General features: G+C 33.5%; 1 pseudogene; it reads right to left on the bottom strand.

Annotated features, from left to right (window-relative positions):
• Window positions 1-9: 9 nt before the first annotated feature.
• Window positions 10-13,515, bottom strand: LOC131174059 (glycosyltransferase family 92 protein RCOM_0530710-like; annotated as a pseudogene).
• Window positions 13,516-16,914: the final 3,399 nt, after the last annotated feature.

Here is a 16,914-nt window from a genome sequence, read left to right on the forward strand (position 1 = left end):
ACAAACCCTTTAAACCATAAAAGCCCTATTTTGCATGTTCAAAACACCACCATCTTCATGCCATGGTAAATGTCTTGTTATTGGGTCACTGAAAACTTCCAACACTCGATCCCTTAGTCTGGTATCTGTGACCTCACAAAACCTATTGGCCCAAATCTGGTGGCTCAATGGCTCTAGTCTCCAACCCCCGGACCCGATCCTTGGACCCAACATTCTGCTCATTTTGCCAATCAACCACATAAGTAGCCACCCTCCTATAAAATTTATCCTTAAACACTTCCCAAACTTGGTACTTGTAGTGGTTAATCACCAAAACACCCCTGTCAGCATTCACATACCTAAACCTATCCCTTAAATGAAAATGGTGCACCACATTAATCAACATGGAATTTAATGCCTCAAGTTTCACTATACTCTTGTGTCTCTCCGGCACCATCATTTGGCAAGTGTACCCTATGGTGACTCCTTGAATCGGCACATGTTCGAGCTCGGACGGTCCAAAATTCAACCCTACTATTAGATTCGGATTGGTTTCTTAGCACATCAAGAAAATTCAACCCAGATCATTTACCCAACCCATTCACAAGAGATCCGTGCCCGTAGTGCACAGTGGGCGAACCCTGCTTTTTGGGTCTTGATCCAAGGCCACACATGTTTCGAAATGTTGAAATTGCTAGCCACTAACGACTCTATGACACTATCAATATTATCCTTGCTATTGTTGTTGTAAATGAACCAACGCTTGACCCCAGTTTGTGCAAGGTACATGACCTATTCCCTAAGGAATCTTGCTTGGTTGCGCAACATTGTGCATAAGCACATTTCATGTGGCTTTCGAGCTCCCATGTCAAGGTTTGGGTCAGATTGGAGCCCTGGTCGGGCTATAGAGTGTAAGGTTCCTCTGCCTTTCACTTTAATTGAGACCTTAATGGAATTGCTCACCTTTTATGGGTTGCTCAATATGCTCAGAGGTGTTTGGCACCGTACGATCTCTTGGGCTATTGATATGATGTTCGATTTTAATAAAAACTTGGGCCTCCTGACATCCAGCTGCTGTATAGGCACTCGAATTTTGACTTGTTGTAGAGCCTATCTGGCCGTAAAATGAGCCCCCTCACAAATACGATCGTGGTATTATCGCGGTCGATCAGTGCCTCATACACGAGTGAATCCCACCTGTGCGTGGGGCCAGGGTTGATAAGCGCACCAGATTTCAAGGCAAGAGTAACAGTGAAGCCACATGGATTCAGGGACACCATACGATCTGGTGATCCAGATCATCACCATCTATTTGTTTAGGAGGCTACTTAAACTGTGGCTAGGATGACAATGACGATGGCGAAGAGTCGGCCAAGAAATAAACACAATCCAATTCCTCTTTGGTAAATAGACGAGCTGATTGAGAGTATTTTAGGAAAATAAGAGCCTGGTCTGGTAGTATAACAGTTTCACGAATTGAAATAGTATATGAACTAACGTAATAAGAATATCACAAGTTTCAGCATCCAAAGAACCACCATGAAGAAAGTTCAAAACAAGGCGAGTATGTAGGAGGGGAGGCGTGAGTCGGAGTAAGTCGTGAGGTGAAATATCATCTATTAGAATTATATAAAATACACCAGGTAATATCTAGAAAAAATGATGGAGTCACAATGGTTTCACATAAGTACCACTTTTTTTAGACAAAATTTCCTAGACATGCACTTCATACAATCCTAATAGAATCAAACCACTGGTAAGTACTATCTTCCTATAACACTACTACGGTACTAAGGATTTATGCCACAAAGGCATAAATAGACAGGAGCCACCACCCGGGTAATAACCGGGACATATTCAGTATTTCTTCTAAGGGTCATGGATGGCAACTTACTCTTTGCAGAATTTCCACAACCGTCATTACCATAGCCCAATGTCTAGGTTCGGGATAGTGGGTATGTAAGAGGAAGGTCTTAGGCACCTCTTACGCCTGGTCTAACCTCGTTAATTCGAGTGCTAGTCTTCTATTAATGTTTTTAGAAGTCTTATTTATTATTCCTCTATTAAACTTTATCCTAAAAATACAATTCTAATCCTACACATGCAAGTAATTCACAAAATGGTTGTTTACAAACAATTTTCATGCACAAGTAATTCATATCTATGGGGTTGCTAATTATTTAAATGATATTTATCAAATGACTAAAATTAATTTATTATTGGGAATTTAATTTATAAACAAATTTAATTTCAACTAACCCTAAGTTTCTATTTAATCTAATTAATTAATTTTTTACTAAGTTACCCTAAGGATAATTAAATTAAATTAATTATGTACATATGTAATTTATTCTAATATCACATAAGGCCCAAACAATTACAACCTAATAAAGATATCTAACATACAAATTTATTTTACAATTACCAAGTATTAAATTAAATTTATTTTACATGTCAAGGTTAGTTTAATTTACAAACAAGATTAATTTTAATTTACTGAGTATTTATTTAAATTAATTACATACAAAAGTCGGTTAAATTAAAAACAAAATTAATTTTAATTTACCAAATAAAAATCCTATTATTACTACATTTTCATGCCAATAATTATTTTAGAAATTTGAGACTACTTACTTATTGATAATTATAGTTGCCATTATGGCAAGCTACCCTTAAAAAAAGACATTCTCTTCTAGTATGGTAATGATATCCCTTGGTTACTCCCGTTTAGCTCCATGTAAGCTCCACGCAAATGCCTTCTTTGGTACTTACCTTATGACTAGTTACCAATTTTATTTGTAATAGAAAAAATAAAGAAACTAAAGAAAATAAAGAAAATAAGAAAATACAAATAACAATTCACATTGAATTCTAACTCTACTCTCCTAAAGGGGTTAAAATTCCTAATCAGTTATAGCTACCTAATGGTCTAAGTCTTCTAACATGATTCAAAAACTTCATAACACCTTTTGAATTAAAGAACACAGAAAAATAGATCAAATATCAATTAGAACCCAATAACACACAAGAACTTGCATAAACATATAATTTTCAGATTTTGGCAGATTGACAGTAATAAGAAATTAGATTTTTAAAAAATATTTATACATACCTAAAAATCATGAAAAAATTACATAAGATAGCCAAAATATCGTACAAAATCATAAAATTTATAAACCAAACAACACCCTAGTCGAATGATTTACACAAATCATAACTTTTTTCAGTAACAAAATCGCACTACTTTTTTATAAAATTCATAACTCATAAACCACAATAGATATGAATGCGAAACCAATTAGAAAAGATTCACAAGATTTTGAACTTAATTTTAGACATTAGATTCACACAAAAATATTAACAAACAAGGGAGATATGGGCTTTACAATTTGGGTATTCTGCAAATCAGATTTTGCAGGAACCCTAAATTCAAATAGATATAACTTACAAAATACAAAAGCTTTTTTAGTGATTCTTGAACCTAAAATTAATATAATTTCGTGAAGAATATGAATATAATTTTACTAAAATTTTTACAGATTCCAAAAATAACAAAAAATAATAAAAACATGAGAGACAAAAAACTAAATATGTGCAGAATTATGTATTCCTTCAAATTAAACATGATTACATGATCCACATGAACATGCAAGATAAATTAAAAGAGAAAGAACATAAAATTAAATATTACGTGACATAGATCTTGAAAAGAAAACAACAAAAACCAACCTTCAAGAAATCTTGCATGAAAATCTTCTTGAAAAAAAGAAAAAAAAAAAAAGAATTAAAAGAGTTTTGAATATCTCTAAATTTCCTAAAGCTCTAAAATATCTCTAAATACCTCTGAATTTTCTGAATATTTCTCCCCCTTTTTTTCTTCTTTTTTTTCTTTTTTTCTTGGTCTTCTCCTCTCTTTTTTTTTTTTTTTTCTTTACCCTAGTAGGGTATTTATAAGGTTTTGGAAGAGAGGTATGGTAGGGTTTAAAGTCCTAGGGTGATAAAGTTCAGATAACTTAAACAACTGGGATTGCAGAATTTGGGTGAGACTGGGATATGGGTGAAGTGTTTCAACCAATAGGAAGAGAGAGAGAGAGAGAGAGTGGCATCAATAGGGAGTGAGGAAGAGAGTGGGGCCAAGTGAGAGAGAGAGTTTATATGGGAGAGGGAGAGAGAAAAAGATATTTTTTTATTTTAATTTTCAAAAAATAAATTAAATGAGTTTTATTTAAAATTCTTAACTAGGTTTTCTTAGGCCTATGAGGCCCAATTAAACTTAATTAGATCTATTTAAGAACTACTCATATTAAATTTAAATAAAACAAAATTTTATTTAAATTTAATTAAATTAATTTTCCAAAAACTATATTATTATTATTATTATTATTTTTCAAGATCATTCCACAGAATTAATAATTCAGCTCCATGCCTCTAATTACATTTTACAGTCATATAATTTTTTATCATCGGTTTTTTCATGGCCTCAATGCACATACTCATAATAAATCACAAAATAAGGGTCTACAGAGTAAGAGATGATCCCACCACACCCCAAGACTTTTGGAAAAACTCTGTATAAATTCGTCCAAACCCAAGGCTTGATGGGGGTCCATAGAGAACAATGCCTAATAAACCTCCTCCTCAATGAATGGTCTACGAAAAGAACTCAGTACTTCATTTGAGAGGCATGGGTAGGAAGAACTAGGAAGAGCTACTGAATGAGACACATTATCGCCCGAATAAAGATCTTTATAGAAAGAGAAAGCTAAGGCATTTAACTCTAACTGATCTGAACACCAAACTCCACTATCATTTTTCAAAGACAAAATTTTCCTTTTGTTCCCTTTTATTACTACATTGGTGTGGTAGAAAGCAGTGTTACGATCCCCCTCTGAAATCCAGTGTTCCTTAGACTTCTAGAACCAAAGGAGTTCCTCCTGATCAAGGATGGTTTCCAGCTCCCGACGTAATTTGGTTTCCAACCGTATTAAACCATTATGAGGGCTGTGAGACAGCTTCCTTTGAACTTCAAGAATTGTAGCCAGAATCCATCTCTTCCTCTTAAATAAACTACCAAACACATTATTCTTCCAACTCATAAACTTACTTCGCATATGATTAAGACTATCAAAAAGAGTAATATTGGGGTTCCAATTACCACTAATGAACTCAGAATACAAGGGGTGTTTAGTCCAAGCAGATTGAAATCTAAAAGAAGAATTACTAGTTTCCAAATTTCTAAGCAACAAGGTCAGATGGAGAGGATAATGATCCAAAACCATACATTCCAGATGACAAACCATGGCCGAAGGAAACAAACTATGCTAAGTAGTAGTACAAAAAAATCAATCCAATCTAGTAGCTTGGAATCTATCAGAATCCCAACCACACCACCATGTAAACCTTGAACCCAAATAACGCACCTCGATAAGACATAATTGATTAACCCAATTGCGGAACCTTGCACAACAAAAGGTAATATGATGATTTGAACTAGTAGTCTTTGAAGTATTCAGAAAATCATTGAAATCACTTGCTAATAACCAAAGAGCAGAGGAAGTCATTTATAAATCCAATATAGAAGAGAACATATGATGACGCAAATGTTCCCTTGGGCTCCTATAGATAATCGTAAAGAACTAACTCAACTTCATCCCATCCTTAACCAAGTAATGAATATATTGAGAGTGTGTTTGAATCACAGAAACTTCAAAAGGAGATTTCCAAAAAATCCAAATACCTCCACTCATACCATCGTCCTCAACCTGAATCCAATGATCAAAACCCAAGCTGGCGGAAGTAATGTCAGCTCTAGAACCACTGAGTTTAGTTTCCACCAAAACCAAAATTTTCGTATTGCACCAACTATAAAGATTCTTTAAGGAGCGCAAGCTTCTTTGACTTGTAGTTCCTTGAATGTTCCAAGTGACAATAGACATAAAAAATCACAATTAGAAAGAAATAGAACACCAATGTCAAGAATAGTTCAACATCACACAGATGATAACAAAGTCATGGGGCTAATACACCCCCTTCCTAACGTTGTTCAACTACTGATACATTACCCATATCTGAAGGATCAATCAAATGTATGCTAGGATTATTACAAACTATCAGATGATCAATTAGACTTTAACAAGAGCAGTATTCCAATAAAAGAGGTTGTCCATCATCAACCTTGAGAGGGACAACATCCTGGAACATTGAGCTACTAATCGTGCCTTTCCCTACCTACCCAAACACAACAGTATATTCCCCAATACCAGCTGCATTGCTCAAAGTCTTCTTGGAGTCCATCTTAGGAACAGGCAGATATGAAGAAGATGGGGGGCGAGAAGAGGATGCCACATGTAATACCCTCTACTCAACCTACAGTGAAGCTGAACAAGGAATGCCACATTTTGTGTATGGAGTACCTAAACTTTTCTTAGAACTTTTTTTTATCTTAATGTTTACTTTTAAATTTTTAATCATAAATTTTAAACGGAGAAACTGCAAGAGTTTTCCCTAAATATTTAACATCCACTTGTTAATAATACCCATAATAATAATATTTTCATTCTCCAAGTTCAACAATATTAACAATCAATTCCCATGAAAATTGTATTCAATTTCATTTCTTCATCATAGACAAATATTTACATAACATATATTCAGGTATAAAACCGTAAATGTGACAAAGTATTTTTATATTTAATTTATAGTTATCCAAAATAAATTAACATCAAGTGTTTTGGTACATGACAATTGAAATACAAAAATGAGTGATCAAAATGCATCTAGTATTGGTAGTGCATCTATCACAAAGTCCAAGTATGAGGTGATTTTGGACTTTCCTGTAGATCCACTCCCTCCTCTTCTGTCTCTGGCTATTTACTCTTTACCTTCTGTACCTGCATGAGAAAAAACTTACGCACTAAGCTTCACAGCTTAGTGGTGCACTAATAATTTAAAAAGAATAAAATAAAAAATTGTATATATATTATAAGAGATTTTATAAATAATGTTCAAGGTTTAACATAGTTCTTACTATATTTATGTGCATTTTCCTAATTAAAATCACATTTTAAGATTTGTTATGTGTCCACAGTAACCTATGATAGAACTATATGGATTAGATATGAGACTCCCAGTATTGAACACTCGGTGCCTCTGATCGGTTTAACAATGGGCACTCGGTGCCTCTATATAACTGTCTAGATATAGAGGTCCCGGTACTGAACACTCGATGTCTCTGACTAGTTCAACAATGGGCACTCGGTGCTTCTAATAGACATTCATCAATCCAGTAACATAATTAATATAGTACTGCTATTGATGTCCCCTATTAGTATACCAATCTATCCAAAACTATAATTCACTGTCTAAGTTTACTCGGGCTTAATAAGGTAATTATCATTTCTATTTTCACATGAAGTAATAAAAAAATACTTGTATGCACATAAACTTATGCCATTACTATGTTTTCATATTGCATGCATTTAAATTTCATATATTTACAGAAAATTCACACTTATGATGTCTATTATCAAATTCCAATAAAAATCAAACTTTATGTATTACTTTGCTCAAGCGTTTTGACCTAGTAATTGTAGGATTTAAGTTCAAATTTCTTCATGAGATTTTTAAGTCTACGTCTTAACTTTAATATAGTTTTTGAACCAATTAATTTGGATTCAAGGATCAAAAGTTATGATCAATTAATCAATAGCTGTCCTTAAGTAAAATTTCAACTTCACCAGTATAGGGCAGGTTCTGGACATATTTTAGAGTCCAAATTTGAATAAGTTACAATTAGATTTTGCCAATTCGTTCTTCATGAAAGTTGATCTCTTGGATCTTAACTTTCTAACAAAACAAGAATAACCTCATTTGGAGTTTCCTAGGATAAGTTATACCATTTTTACTCGGACAGTCCAGAATACACTCCTGCTAGGTTCCAGATTCTATGCCCCATCTTCTAGTTAATTTTAAGGTTACTAGCTCACAATTTTTGGACAGTATTCTCCTATAAAAGTTTTAGTTATGTCTTAGCTTTCATTTTCCATGAATTTCATGCCATTTGGAATTATAGAATGCAAATTATAAGCCTATGAATCATGCTGTCCTAAATTTCCAGTCAAGTTTAGGTGAACAGGGCAGCAAAGTTAAAATTCCACCAAAAATTCTAGCAATAAGGGCTTCATGGAATCTTTTCTAGAAATGAACTTTCATATGTTCATTTCAGTATCCAATTTGAATCATATCAAAATCAAGGCCACAACTCAAGTTATGAATAAAAAAGTACAACTATTCTAGACTCTTGTCATAGTCAGAGTAGTAATAAGAAATGCAAGAATTTCACCATACAGACAACAAAATGAACTTTCAGTCATAGCTACAAAGTTTTAGAGTATTCATTTATCTTTCTAATGGTTTAAGAATCACACTATTTTAAGCTCTGGAGCATAAGTTATGCATTTTCAAAGTCGGGTGTCCTGCTTCTAGAAATCCTCAGGTCAGTTTTCTAGATTTGAGCAATGAAAAGTTTTGCCCTCAAACACTATCATAGCAGGGGAGTTAAGTCTAGCTTAAAACTACAAAGTTTTAGAGCATTCATCAAAGTTTTCATAGACATGAAGATCATCAAAATTCAACTTTTTTAGCTCAAGTTATGAATTTTCAAATGTGACTGGTTCTGCTATAACACCCCTATTTATATAGCCTGGTGTATTTCACTGTTCTGGTGACCGGTGTCGGTCCGGACAATTAAGGGGATTAGAACCATACTTAAGACAACTAAAGAAGCCATAAATTCAAATAATTAGTAATTGCCAATTAGTTAAGTATAAATAAGAAAAACAGAACATAAGAAGTTAAACGAGTCGAGAGTCACAGCGATGGGTGATCGTCTCGGGAACGACTGCGAAGCCATTTTAAACTCAAATTTCAAACCGTAAAATGTGACTCTGCGGTCCTTAGGACCATTACGGACACAGTGGAAAAAAGAAAATCACGAAAAAGAACTGTGAAGCCAGTCAAATAATTAGATCAGGGAGCCAGAAGAAATATTGAATTATTTGCAAACCGGGACGAACCGGTGAGGGGCAATTTGGTCAATTGACCCCGAGAGCTGACTCCTGACCTAACTGTCAAATAAAATAGGAGAAAAGAAAATTTTGGAATCAAGAATTAAATTAAAGAACTAATAGAAAAATAAATAGAAAAAAAAAAGAAAATGAAAAAGTCAAAAGGTGATGACATCATGCATGACCTCATGCATGATGCCATAAAAATGATACTTAATATATTTACTTAATTAGATTTTTGGGTCTTCCATAAGGATAAAAACAAAATAAAAGAAAATAAAAAAATCAACTAAAAGTCATCTTGCTCCCAAACTTGCAACCTCCCATCTCTCTTTCTCCCTCACCATAGTTAAACCTCCATTAAAGCTTGCTTCAAGCTTTGAAATCACCATTAAACCTCAAATCCTTCCACACTTGCTTCACAAAAACTTGATTTAGTCACTTGAGAAGAAGCTTGGTCATCAAAGAAAGAAGAAAAGAAAAGGAAAATTAGAGAATTCAAATTCAAGTGAGGTAAGCACATCAATTTGAAAGTTTGAGATTTAATTGTTGTGTTTTAAGCTTGAATTAGCTTGTAATATGCTTAAAATGAAAAGAAAAAAATTGTGAGGGACCATTACTAAATTTTGGCCAGCATGAGGGGGAGGGTGATTTGCATGATTTGAATGGGTTGAATGGGTATATAAACCTTAGTTAGTTGAATGACTATGGTTAAAGTCATGGAATCAAGTAAATGCAACAAATGACATGAATTAGGGTTTTGGACATTAGGGTTTAGAGACAAAAAATATGAAAAACTTGTAAATGGTGTCTTTGACCTAATGTGAAGTGAGAAATGGTCATTTGTGACCTAATTAAGTGTGTTAGAAGTGCTGGAATTAAAGTCAAATTCGGAGGGAGTGTGGTCATGTCTTTGCAAAGATGACCAAGTCAACTTTGAGGGACCAAAATGAAATTTTAGAAGTCCAATTGGTATGAGACTAATTGGGAATGAAAATAGGCACTAAATGACACAATTTTCATTTAGGAAGCATGCCCAAAAAGTGACTAAAACCTAGTAAACAAATTGACCAAAGTTGGAAAATTGTAGGCTGCCCTGTACAAACTGACCAAATGAACAGTGTTTGTTCATTTGGTCATAACTCGAGTTAGGTAGGTCAAAATGACCTAAAATTTTACCAGTGGTTAGATGAGATATAGACCTAAAACTTTCATGAAGAAAACAAACCCAAATTATGCCATTAACCCAATCAAATTACTGAGCAAAGTTGAATCACTGAATCTGTAGAATTGCAGATTTACCATATGAACAGTAAAGTTTCAATGGCTATAACTCTCTCTAGAAAACTCTGATTTAGGTTATTCTTGAACCAATGGAAACCTAAGGAATAGTATAACATTTCATATGAAGAAAATTAGACTAAATTATGGACTTAACTTGATCAAATTGCTAAACGAAGTTGGATCAATAATCTGCCAGAATTAAAATCTACAGCATGAATAGTAACCGTAATTTGGATATAACTTGAGCTACAAAACTCCAATTGGAGTGATTCAAAAAGGAGAATAAACTTAAGACAATAGGGAACATTTTCTATGAAGAAAGTTTTTCCAAATTCCAATAGTAAAATGGCCAATGAAATAGTGCAACTAGGGACACCAAAACTGAAAATTTGGCAATTTTGCCTAAAAGACTTAAGTTTTGAGATAATGACCAAAACCAACAAGTTTGCTGACCAAAATGTGGTATGTGGATAAAGTTGGAATTCCCATACCTATTAAGCCTTAGAAAGTCAACAATTTGACTTGAATAGTGCAGTGAATAGTAACCCGAAACACAAAAATTTTGAGAACATCGAATTTAGTACAGTAGAGCTAGGTAAAAGTGAAGTTAAATTTATTTTTGGATTTATGCTAAGTTATGGTACTGAAACACTGTGAAATTGTGTATTTCAGCTGAAAAAGACTTGGAAGCTTTGGGAGACTGAGTCAAGACCTAGAGGCGACTCACGTCAGGTCTGTGCACAATAAACCTTATTTGAGCCTTTTATCATTAAAAAATTGATTTAGTGTGATTTATGAAAATTTGAAGTTAATTATGAATTGTGTTGCCATCTTGAGAATGAACTTATGACTTTGGAAATTTATTGGATTTCTCACAAATCATTTGAATAAAATGTTTGAAATTGATTTTTGATTCACACTTAGCATGACAGTATCTTATCATTCCTCCTCCATTTATGGGGTGAGATCGGTTATCTTTCCTCCCTCTCTGGTTTACCAGTTGAGGTTGTAGATCGGATGAGTATTCATTAGCTAGCTAGCTACCTCCCTCATTGATTTCGATTAGAGGGGTTATAGATTGCTTTGTCGTGGTGTACAACGCGGCATTGATCGAAAATTTTGTGTCATGGCTTAAGTTGTGTATGAATTGGCAATACTATGTTTATTCAATTATTTGACCCAAAAATTTTGCTATAATGAGCTTTGATAAATTATGAAATTTAATTGTGCAACATTTAAATTGTGTTTTATCAATGAATGATTTTATGTATTGTATTTTAATTTTTATTGTACACCACTGAGTATTTTTATACTCAGCGATAGCTTGTTTTGCTGTCGCAGATAAAAGCAAGGAGAAAGCAGCAGAGTGAGCTGCTATCAATATTGAAGATTCCATTGATCTTTTTGTATGGGTATTGTTTTATACCCTTGTAGTTATTTTGAAGTAAATATTGTGATGTTGTATGTATCAATGTAAAGTGAGTAGTTGTATAAGAAATTGTAATAATTTTATTTTTGGATTGTATATCTGTAAATTTAATTTGTGCATACAATATTGATGGAATGATATGAAATAGTTTGTTTTGAGAATTTTGATATGACAAATTTTGGATTAAATTATGGAATTGATTTGAGATGTGTTGACTTGAGAATATTTGGAGGTTGGGAGTTATGAAAAATTTATTAGAAGTGCTTTTTATAGGTTTTTGAAGAATTGCTTTCTCAAAATACAGACGGCACTCTTCTGAAATTTTTATAAAATTTGCGGAAAAATAAAAATGAACAAAAATTTCATACCAAAATGCTCACCACTTCCAAAATGTAAGAAAATAGTTTTAAAATCCCTTGTAGAGTACTTAATGAGTTATCGGTAGGTGAAGTTCGGTAGTTCATTAGGTATTCTACGGGATCATGTTATGCCTTACAGAGGGGTAAGGTGTGACATCTGCAACCCTATTGGCAGAACCAAGGTTTCATCACCCCTATCAACTATCTTTCTCACTATCTTACATTTCTCCCTTGTCCCTAGTGTTATCCTTACTCAAACTTAATAAAAAATAGAGGTTTTAGCACTAACCTTAAGGGAAACCAGCTGCTATCCCCCTTTTCTTCCAGATTTCCTCCAACCCTTTTATGGAATTATGGTTCTTCAAGCTTTAATCACTAGTTCTTTTCACTTCCTTGCTTATGCATTCCAAAAATAGTTTGATTTCGTGTTTTGCCTTGGTTTTTCTCCTTCAAATTTGAGAGAATATGGCCATTAGAAGAAGAAAAGATAAAGAGAAGAAGGTTGAAATGGGCTACCGGCTAGATGGGAGAAGATAATACAGAATTTTTGATGTCCCCTTTTACCAATTGGTCCTTCATCCTTTGTCCATTGGTCCATAGGATATTTTCTCTTATTTTTAATTTTTCCCCTCAACTTTATAATTGATTCAAGTTAGTTCTTCAATATTTTATTTACCCTTTAACTTATTGATTAATTCACTTTAGTCCTCTAACTCTTAGTGGCCAACTTCCTAGGTGTGAAAGGAAGAAGTGCACACCTACTTAATTTGCCACTTATGTGAATACTTTTACTTCTTTTCATTTCTTTGAGTTATTAATTCTAATTATACCTTAATTAAGTCTTAATTAAGAGTTTTACAAGGTCCTACATGAATTGAAATGACAAATAAACCTAAAATACTGATCTTTAGCCACTTCACAAGGGAGTTACTCATCGCCAGGACTTATGCACATTTAACTGATTTCTAATCCATTTCTTTAATTTTCCTTTAACCTTACTTGATCTTTATTAAATTAAATTATGACTCTTTATTTTAATTTATGGGTGGTTCCAGACATTCTAGCCGTCCGAAGAGACGTTAGTACAGTAGAATGTACGAAACTACCTAAAGTGAGAGCGTAACACCACATCCATAGCCCTATGTTGTTTATTAACCACTTTGGGCTTAGACTTACTCTTACTAAAACCCAAGGATCTAGCACTTGAGGACTGAGGGGAGCTCCTAACAGAATTATCTTGGGCCTTAAAAATTAAATCAGAACCCAATCCAATGTCTGGCAGAGGGACTCCTAAAAGCCTAGACTCTTTATTTCCTAGAATAGGGTTCTCACGCTGGGAATTATCATAGACAATTTCCTCTACTACCTTATCATACAACATAGAGAATCTAGAATCCATAGTTGTAGGAGTTGATTGCTCCTTGGTAACTACCTTACCTTTCTCCCTTGATTTTTGCTTAGATGGGCAGAATTTAAATTTTGATTATAAATTTTTTTGCCGCCCTTCTTACCCAGTATCTTCACAATCATCTGGGGGCCATACTTATCAACAACTTTTGCCAGAACTACCACCGGAGGGTCAACTATTGATTCCACAGAAATGGCTGACGAATTGTTATCCTTACTGTAATAGGATTTTCATCTCCCAAACCATTCTGTACCATATTTGGATTAATAGCCACATTTTCATCAATATGACAATTATCTTCTTTAGTGAGCTTGCATTCATCCACCCAATGACCATAACAATTGCAGGAGAAGCAGATTTGATGAACCCCCTTATACTCAATACGCTTAATTCGATGCCTCAAGCAAAACTTTAATAAGAGAGATTTTGAAAGGTCCACTTCAACACAAACTCTAGCATATTTACCCTGAGTAGCCTGAAGAGTCGTGTCATCAACAGGCACTGTCCTCCCAATCTTATTGCCAACTTTTAATAAGAACGACTTATTAAAGTATTCAATAGGGAGATCAGGAATCTGAACCCATACCATAGCTTTGTCAATGGAGGCCTATTCAGGATCAAAATTCGGTTGCCACTCCCAAACCAGCACGTAATGGTTTGAAACCATCCAAGGACTGCCAAATAAAACATGTTCATATTCAGTTTCATTCGAGAATCTGCCCATAAAAAAAAACATTGATAAGATCAATAATATCTATTGGAGATTTTAACAACCAGAGTTGCTTCAATCTCCTTTGTAGATAATTAAACCCAACTGAGTGCCCCAAAAACTTAAGGATGAGTGTAAACTTCCAGGGGTCACGAATCAACTTCTTCTCCCCTTTAGACAGCCTAATAGTAGGGCATTTCGAGTCATTGTCATCTTCAAACTCCCCATCAGACTCATCCTGACAAACTCCCCATCAGACTCATCCTCTGATAAATCTTCTACTCCATCAGCTTCAAATCCCATCTCAAAATCAGAGGGAATAGTTCCCCTGAGGGCATCTCTAAACGAAGACTTACGTTTAGACTCTTTATCAGCAAAACCATCTTGCAGACCAGCCTCGACGCCAACAGGCACACCTTCGCTCGAACCATTATGCAACTTAACCTTTTTCAAGCTTCGTGAAGAAGATTGAGTATTCTCAAAAAGAGGTGACAGAGAAGAGGGTTCTCCCATCGCATTCTTTTGTGGTTTGAATCATTTAATAAATTTATTTTTATTTTCACCTAATTTAATGATTAAAAGCCTATGATATTTTTAAAATATAATATTTTTATTATATTTTACTTTAATTAAATCAATGTTTAATTTTTAATTACATTTAAATTATTACATAATAACAAACTTTATTAATTTCCAATGCATTTATATTTTTGACAACAACAATATAAAAATTAAAATTACTAATTTTAAAAATTAAAGTCGCCCTTAAAATGTTTACCGCCATATATAGAAGGCTAATCATTTTATTAGGTCCTATTCGATAATAATTTTTAAAATAGTATTTAGAGGTTGACAGAATAGTTCATGAAAAGTTATTCTCCTAACATTTTAGAAATTGATAGAGCATTTTGGCTAAAGTCAATAAAATTATATCACTATTTTTATATTTAACAGCTAATTTAACATTTATTTTTAACAAATATTTTTACTTTAACAGCTAACTACTAACCGCTAATAACTAACGGCTAATAACTAATAAAATGGCTTATAACTATTAAAACAGCTAATATTATTCAATAGAGTTTTAATATCATTTTAATTTGGGAGTGATATCAAAGTCCGATTGTTAACGGGGGTGCATATATTTCAATATGAATTTAAATTTTTTTAAACTAATTTTTTAATATTTTAGTTTTTTAAAAAAAATGCTATAATTTAAATATCAGAATATATTATAAGACCGATATTTTGATGACTAAATTATTAATTTAATGAAGGGCAAGAATGAAAAAGATTTTGAATGATCCATAGCAAAGAAAAATGGTTTTGGTTGGGCAAATTGGAGAAGCAACAATTGAAAAGTGAAAAGGATTTGGAAAGGAGACGTAGAGTAGCTTACGGCTAAGGCTTAGGCTTCCATTTTTCTCAAGGATAGCGAGTGATGTTGTGTTTCAATTTTCATGTATTAGTTTTATCTAAGAATCTCTTTGCCTGCCCTATCATGAGATCATTTGTACCCATCATATTCAATATATCAAAATCAATCAATAAATAATTCATTTTATCCTATCTCTTGATCATAGTACCAAAATAAATAGGTAATATTCCTTGACTACAATTTTAAATAAATAAATATATGGCTTGTATTTTATTTATATGAGCTTTTGATTTGGGTTAGGGTAGGCTCAAAAGAAAACCCATATCCAATTTGGTTCAACCTATTTTGTTTTATGGTGATCATACTTAGAAATGGCAATGGGGTGAATTAAAGGCGGGAATCACTATTGGTGTCAAAATAGAGGTTTTTTCACTGAAGAATGGGATGAGGCAAATTTCCTATTGGAGATATTTTATTATTTTAATTTATTTTTATATAATATAAATTTATTAATTAAAAAATTAATTATGAGTTAAAAATATAATCTTAATATATATATATATATATATATATATATATATATATATATATATATTTAAATATACGAATATATAAAAAAAAAAATTATTGAGGGGACCTTTTCCTCATCTATCCTATATTATACTAAAATCGAAAAAAATCAATTGAGTGCGGGAGACGGCGGTTTTGTGAACCGTGCTGTACATCCCTCATCTGACGTACTAAGATGGGATTTAGCTCCTCAAAAGATGTAAGCAGACGAAATTAGAGCATAGATACTCAAACAAGGAGATAGGCTGCTGGCAGATGGTGCTGGTGGTGGAGCTGTCCAGGAGAATGCACTGTCGATAGGAAACTATACTTGGGCTAGCTTGCAATAGGCTTTGTTTTGGGCTCGAATCATGGGTTTGGTTATGTATTCTGTTTGCCTTGTTACTTTCGGCCCTCTTGATTAGATAAGAGAGTCTTTGGGTGCTATCTCATTAGCCCAACAATCATTTGACGAATGAACGTAAGGACCAAAAGTAGGAGAGGGAAAAAGCATAAATAGGTTTAGTAATTGATGGATGCTGAAGAAGAACAAGACAAATGTATGTCTCATTGTTTGTCAAGTGGGGATGTGTTCCTACTTCCTAAAAGGTTGGAAAAGGGTTGCATTCTCAATGAACGTAAGCAGCATCGTCTGTTTGGACTTTAGGTTGTCTAACAGACAATTATGGTTTGTTGCAGAGTCTTTTCTACTGATCCTCCAGATTTCAATTTCATTCATCAATATATGGTTGCT

This window comes from Hevea brasiliensis, chromosome 15 (assembly GCF_030052815.1).
Source record: "Hevea brasiliensis isolate MT/VB/25A 57/8 chromosome 15, ASM3005281v1, whole genome shotgun sequence".
Lineage (NCBI taxonomy): Eukaryota > Viridiplantae > Streptophyta > Magnoliopsida > Malpighiales > Euphorbiaceae > Hevea > Hevea brasiliensis.